The sequence below is a fragment of the Daktulosphaira vitifoliae genome, unplaced genomic scaffold (genome assembly GCF_025091365.1).
Source record: "Daktulosphaira vitifoliae isolate Bord-2020 unplaced genomic scaffold, ASM2509136v1 Scaffold_1, whole genome shotgun sequence".
Classification (NCBI taxonomy): domain Eukaryota; kingdom Metazoa; phylum Arthropoda; class Insecta; order Hemiptera; family Phylloxeridae; genus Daktulosphaira; species Daktulosphaira vitifoliae.
The window spans coordinates 61,195,540-61,203,176 of record NW_026099572.1 but is presented as its reverse complement, the minus strand read 5'-3'; the positions used below and the strand labels follow the sequence as shown (position 1 = coordinate 61,203,176).

Below are 7,637 nucleotides of genomic sequence, written 5' to 3'. Positions count from 1 at the left end.
ATTTTTTTTTTTTTTTTTGTTATCTATTAGTGGCGTTGGTTGTTGCAGACAGGGAGTAATAAAAATATTCCAACATTGTATTATGGAAAATCTAACTATAACTAATTTTTGTTATTTCGGCGTTATCAATAAATAATATATTTTATAAATAGTAAGAGACCATCGTAATTTGATAACCACGATAGCGATAACCGATCACGTTGTATTAACTAGTGATTAGTTGATCTTGGTCGTGTGTTTAAAATAAAATGGGAAAAGAAAAGGAATCAGCTAGTGTACTTTTAAAAAATTACGTTTTAGAATTCGGGTCTGAAATTATACAATATAAGACGGGCATGTCTTATATTGTAAAATGTGTGAGATAAAAATAAAGTTTGGAAAAAAGTACAATATATCTCAACGTTTAAGAACTGATAAACACATTAGAAGTGTCGAGCGTTAGAAAAAATATGTGCAGTATAAAGCTCAAACACTTTTAATTAGTCAAAATTTAGCAAAATTAAATTTCAATATGGACTTATGCCAAGCCATGGTTTCTGCCAATATTCCGTTAAATAAGCTTTCCAATAATATATTTATAACATTTTTAGAGAAGTATACTGGTAATAGTATCCCAACGGAATCGATATTACGAAAAGGTTAAATTTACGACATTTTTAATGCTACTATGGATATAATGAAAATGGAAATCCAACAAAACAAAATTTGGGTGTCAATTGATGAGATATGTGATGTTGAAGGACAGTTTATAGCCAATGTTATTGTTGGAATTCTTAGACCAGATTGTCTAGACCGTATATTTTTACTACACTCACTGAGTGTCACTCAGAAGAATTAGAATAGGCTAATCATTCAACTATTTATAAACTATTTGAAAAAGCAATGAGGCTTATATGGCCTGATGATCTAAAATACAATAACGTCTTATTTTTTTTATCAGATGCTGCTCTCTATATAGTAAAATAAGGTGGTGTTCTTAAAAATTTATATACAAAAATGATTCACTTTACTTGTGCCCACGGACTACACAAAATTTCCGAAGAAATTCGCGGACAATTTGGTACAGTTGATGAATTAATATCAAATATAAAAAAAATATTTCGTAAAGCTCCATCTCGTGTTGAATTATTCAAATTGAAGAATCCAGGTATAAAATTCCCCCCTGAACCAATTATTACTCGTTGGGGGTCTTGGATAGAGGATGCAATTTATTATTGCGAACATTTTAAAGAAATTCGTCACGTTATAAGCTGTTTAAATGAAAACGACGCAGATAGTATCAAAAAAGTTAACATATGTATAGAGAAACCAGGTTTAGAAGACAATTTGGCATATATAAAAAGTAATTTTGAAATTCTTACCAATGCTATTATAGAACTACAAAAAAAGTTGTTTTTTTATGTAATTCAATAGTAGTGGTTCAGAATGTACAACAGACATTTTCTACATTAAAAGGTGATCTCGGGAAACCAATTATTACTGAACTAAATAAAGTTTTTGAAAAAAAATGATGGCTTGAGAATTATTGAAATAATATCAAAAATACTCGATATGAACTATATGACTTCAGCGATTTTCCCGAAGACTATTCCAGTGACTATTTATAATTTACTTTAAATATGTCCTTACTACATCGGTTATTGTCGAACGCTCATTCTCGGCTTATAAAACGATACTGTCAAACAATAGGAGATCTTTTACATTTGAAAACCTCAGATTAATTATTAATTGGAATAATGAAGGTAAGAAACATTTTTAATTAAATACAATTTTTTGATAAAATAAATTAATTGGTTTTCAGCTATTATTTTAAATATTTTTTATTCATTTTTTCAGAAAACCCATAAATTCAAGAAAGTCGAGAAACCTAAGATTAGGTCTTATTTTTGTATAAAAGATTTAATCTGATTTAATTTTGTTATTAATTAAACTCATTTAATTTTACGTAATTATTTATATATATATATGGTTCTATTGTAATTTTGGAAAATAGGTACAAATATCTAGTATTTATAATAATATGGGGAAATTTTTGAGATAGTTTTTTTTTTTAATGTTTTTAAGTGTTTTTTTTTAAGCTCTTATTTTGATGATTTTAAGTGCTTTAAGTCCCTAGCTCTGGTTATAACCCTAACCACAATTTATATCAAATCCTTATGGTACTCAAATGAATTATTTATTTTACTAACTAAATTAATAGAAGAATCTGTAATCAATTGGAAACTTATATATATATATATATTGTAAATATCAATTAATGGAAAATACAACCTTTACCGAAACAATTTCTTGGTTTAAAAAAATATGTATTACTACAAACTTAAATTACTGTATTCTTGTTGAAATCTTGTAAATGCAATATTGTAAGTCTAAATGTATTTCGCTAGGTTAAAGGAAAAATAAATACATTTATTATAGTTATAACTAACCAGTAGAAATTCAATTAAACTTATTTTCCTGCTAGTTTGACAGAAAAAGTTGAGATGTATCCTCAACAACAATCCCAAACTGCTAAAGATTCACAACCGCATGGAACTGACAGCTGTTGCAAAAATGTATAAATGAGTAATCTTTGATTATTTTACGACCTAACTTCAATATGTTTGTACACTATTTTTTTTGTTTACCTACTGACGCTCATACAAAGAAAGTATTAACATACACTAGACACTCAAAATATAATTAAACAAACCAGCGAATCAGCATTATCAGCGAATTGTATTTTAATAACACTATGTAATCACATTTTAAACTATTTTTAACTGAAATAATTAATAATAATGTTAAAAACCTGAATACTAAAAAAATCGCGATATCACCCTTATTAAATACTACAAAAGAATAAAAAATAACTCAATACAGTTAGGAAACCCAACTAAGTAAAGTGCTGGAATAGTAAACACTGGTATTGATTGAAATTTGACAGTGATTAACACAGTTATCATAAAACGCTTTCATGAAAATGTACTATAAAAAGAAGTATTGTCGAACTTTTAGAAAAAGAGAATTATTTATTCTCTGGGTAGTATTTCGAATCTCATTTAGAAGGCTTCTAATAGAGTCAATACTTATTCAAAAAAATAAATAACGTAAAAAATATTTTATAAATTAAAAAATGCAATTTTAACATTTTACGTTTTTTGCTCTTGACGGATTTTTTTTGTTTTGAAGTAACTATTATGAATTATGAAGTACACTTAAAAACCTCTAATTTAATATAGTTCTAAATGGCGAGACTTTTCCGAAAATTGAAATAAAACGAAAAATGTTAATGTGCTGTATGGCCATGTTAATTTCTTCCCTCTCTACAACTAATAATAATTGATATATTAAGGTATATCAAAAGAAAAATGATTGACTGTTATACAATTTTATGTGATATCATTTTATTTGCACAACATTTTTAATTTTCAAACCAATTTAAAATTGTGTGCAATTTTAAAATAAGCACATTTTGAGACATTTTTGAAATTTATGTCTTTTACCATACAACTTAATAATATTGATACATTAGAAGCTGTGTGTACAGAACGATAGATAAAAAAACCACGGAATAGTAAAAACAATGTCTTTCTCAGTTTCGCATCAATACTAAAATGAAATATTTTATTTTAATTCAGATAGACAATCCTAACACAATATGATATTGACCATAATTGTATCATTATTTAGTTTGCAACGGGTATATTTATGTACCTTTTTTTGATATAACACTAAACAAGTTCTAATTTGACGAATAATATAATGTACTTTTTACTGGAAATTCTTTCACAAATACTGATGAAAATGAGTAATATAATAAAAAATGATTACATATGTATAAACGGCTAATAGACTTAAATAAATTCTTTGAGATGAGCGTTAGACAGATGCACCTACAAAACCGGACATATAATAAGGAAGTCGTTACTTTCCGTTATTTTAATAAAATAATAATTTATGCACCGCTGCTTTTTTTCGTGCTAATCTCTTCGGTAAGCGGTAACGGAAATCCGGTCCAAAAAGTATATCCATGATCGCACACACGCACTCACACACACACACTCCACACACACACACAAACACACTCACACACACACTCTCCACACACACACACAAACACACACACACACACTTGTACAGTGAGCACGTGTACGAAATTATATATTAGTATAAATGTTTTGGCCCGATGACCTAAAGCTGTTTACCGCGTTACATTACTACGTTTACTTTTACGATTCAGATGATGTCAGTTTGGATGACAACATCGATGAATCACTGATCAGAGTATTTTTGTATAAAAACAAAACTGTTACATATATTATAATATGATGATAAAACATTCATTATACTTAGATAACAGTATTTGGTAACAAAATATAAATATTTGATTAAAGTTTTCAGAGAACAAAGTTACTATTATTATCTCATACATATAACCCCATTAATCTTATTTTTTTCGTTGAACAAGCCAAAATTTTTAAATTTAATTTAAGATGGCTGTAGATTTCTTCAAAAACAATTTGTTACAAGCAACTGTTTGCAATAAATGCTCATGGTAGATATTATTTGACGACGACAAACGAGCGGGCGCACCTGTTATACATTTTTAATATTTATAATTAAAACTTGCATTTCTTGTAATGAATAAATAATTTATTCCAAAGCGAAATTGAGTGAGTAAGAAACAAAAATCGTTCAACATTAAAATATTGTCATGATCCGGAGAAAAATTAAAAGACAATGATTTTAAATAGCCAACTATGGTGAAAAATATAATGAGAAAATATCTCAATATTATTGTTTCCTAATACACACGTAATAAAACCCTTTAACCAATACAATGTATTTATTTATTTCTATCAGTTGTCTATCTTAATATTTTATTCTATATAAAATTTAATTTTAACAATCCAGTTTTAATAAGATAACTTGAACAAAATAAATAACTTTAAATTAAGGATTAACCAAATAAACGTTGTACAAGACTATACGTGTTCACAACAATTATCTTTTTAGACAACTTTGAAAAATATACATTCTGTATAACTTTTGTTACAGTAAAATAAAATATATATCAGATTGAATTTAAACGTGACGAATAATTCTCAGATTTAATTCTAGTATGACTTATGACGATCATTGTAAACTTTACAATGTAAAGGGGAAAGCGGAAAATTTCAATAAGTGTCATACGATATATTTTAATATAAAGTTACAGGTATTTAAACATTTGCTCAAAAAGACTTTTTAAATTATTTGACATTAAAAATACAAAATTAGTAAAGTTACAAAACAAACTGAATTATTTATTCACGCAGACGGAGAAAATCAAATTTTACAACATAAAGCCAGCATGAAAGTATATGATCCAATGATTTAAAAATAAACGTACAATAAGAATCACATTGTGAGCAATACTTCTCCGTTTCCAATAAAAAACAAAATTTTTAAAATAACTTTCTGAGTATTAACACATGACAAATAAGTAAAAAACATCAATGTATGAAAGTTATATAAATAAATATATTTCATGAAATGTTATCGTTATGTTATGAAATCATTTTATTAAAACAATTAATAATACTGTGTAAATTCAGTGTCCATGTAAGGGCAAAGTAAGCAGGACACAAAATACTTTCTATAAAAAAAAATAATATATCAAAATATTTGCGTGTTCCAAAAAAAAAAAAATTTAATGAAAATTTTTTGACTTTTTGGAAGAAATTGAACCCATAAACACATTTTTTCCGAAATCATAACCAAAATAAATATTAAAAACAAATAAATACACTTTGATAAGATATTCTTAAATGAAAAATTATTTTCAACCGCGACCAGAGTTCGTTCGATTACGTTGATAATTTACTTCATCGGAAAAATAATCATTTTATTTAAGTAAAAAAACAAGACTTTTAACAGATATTTTTTTATTCAAATAATACAAATATTTTAGATTATTGCTATCGAACGTTTTTTAATCTCGTTAACAAATCATAATTTGAACAGTATAAAATAAACGCATAGTTTAATTTGATAGAAAATATTATAAGGTATAGTACTAATTGTTTTACTTGAAAACTAAAAAAGTATTTCAAAAGACAAAGAACGCAAAAAATGTTTAATTCTTCTCATTATAGTTATGTAATGATTAAAATAGAGATATTGTATCATTATAAATTATGGGAATGTCATAACCCAACTCGGAAAAGTACTTGAATTAGGCGACAAACTCAGGGCCAGTATTAGGATTAAAAAAGGTTCTCTGATCATATGATAATTGGGTTCTTATAAAAAAAAACCCTCTATTATCCGTAGGGTCATTGAATACTAACAAGGTGAAAATCAACTACATTATTAATTTTACAAATGAAAAACGTTTAAAATATTACTAACTAGCCACATCTAATATAATATAATGAGAAAGTTAAACGGCTTTTTTGGGTCCATTTACTATTAAGTCATATTGAATTTACTTAAAGAAGTTTGTAGGAAACCTAGATTAAATTTAAGATTCAAACGTTGTCTGAAAGTTTTTGTGTGTATAAGGATTTCGAATTTCAATGTGGTTGCTGCACAGCAACCGTTGTCAAACCTCCAGCTGGCTAGCAGCTGTAGACTTAAATGTCTGAAGTAGTTAACTCACACCTGCATAAAATACAAACAAGTAGTTCAACAAATAAGAGTTTATTTACATCTTCAAAACAACCACAATAACGCAGTGTTTAATGAACACTCCCGCGGTTTTTGTGGTGATAAATTCAGTCTGATTATGAACTCTAGTTAATTATCTCCAGCGTTAATTTTCTCGCTGATTCAATAAAATAGAATAATGATGATAATTTATTTATCGATTCACCATAGATTTCTGGTGACTACGAGATTTTAAATTTATACGCACAAAAAATATCTAAGCAAAAACAGTTTAAAGAAAATAACCCTTTTTAATACCTTAGAGAAAACAGTTGTAAATTAATGGATTATAATATTGAGCTTTACGCCTAATAAATGATAAAAATATACTAAAATATAACACAAACCATTAATCAAAGTAGTTTTAAACATTCGAACCTGTTATCGTTTAGATTAGATATGGGTGGTAAATTAAAACTCTAGCTTAAGACTTCCTATTGATAGACAATGTTATTATTTTACAAGTTAAAATTCTCGTTTAATTAACAATGAGCAATGAGTACAAATTACATTTTAAAATTATAACCCAGTTATTAGAGTAATTAATTAACTTACTCGTTAAGTTATCAACTAGAAAAAGAACCACACTAATCACCAAAGTAATAAATCGAAATAGATTCTTAAGAAAGACTCACATTGATAACTGTTAGCTTTATAAGTTTTCAAGAAAAATAATGATTAAAATAATAAAATTAAAAATTTTACACCGAAGAATAAACTTCTGCGATTATGACTCGTTAACGTACACGCAACACAAACGCATTTAAGACGATTACTGTAAGAGTCATTTGGAGCCTCGTCAACAGCGTGAGCAATACAACAAATAGTCATCTGCTCTTTACCAGTACCGGTTTGTCTGTTTATATGATACATTTAAGTGAGAAAAGGGGTGGGGAGTTGAATATCGGTTTTACCCCACCAACGTGTCTATGTTACACTGTAGAAAGTAGGGAGAGAAACATAGA

The 7,637-nt window shown here is 27.2% G+C and overlaps 1 protein-coding gene and 1 pseudogene across 2 annotated transcripts in view; one reads left to right on the top strand and one right to left on the bottom strand.

Annotated features, from left to right (window-relative positions):
- The window catches only part of LOC126895654 (CYFIP-related Rac1 interactor B), a 13,733-nt gene extending 6,235 nt beyond the window's left edge, over positions 1–7,498 (bottom strand). Inside the window, exon 1 of one of the 2 annotated variants that reach the window (XM_050667782.1) lies at positions 7,228–7,498. The gene's annotated coding sequence lies outside the window, so the exon portion shown is untranslated. The remainder of the gene's footprint in view (positions 1–7,227) is intronic. The other variant, XM_050667783.1, reaches the window with a different exon arrangement.
- LOC126894903 (uncharacterized) lies at positions 997–1,969 on the top strand (annotated as a pseudogene).
- Positions 7,499–7,637: the final 139 nt, after the last annotated feature.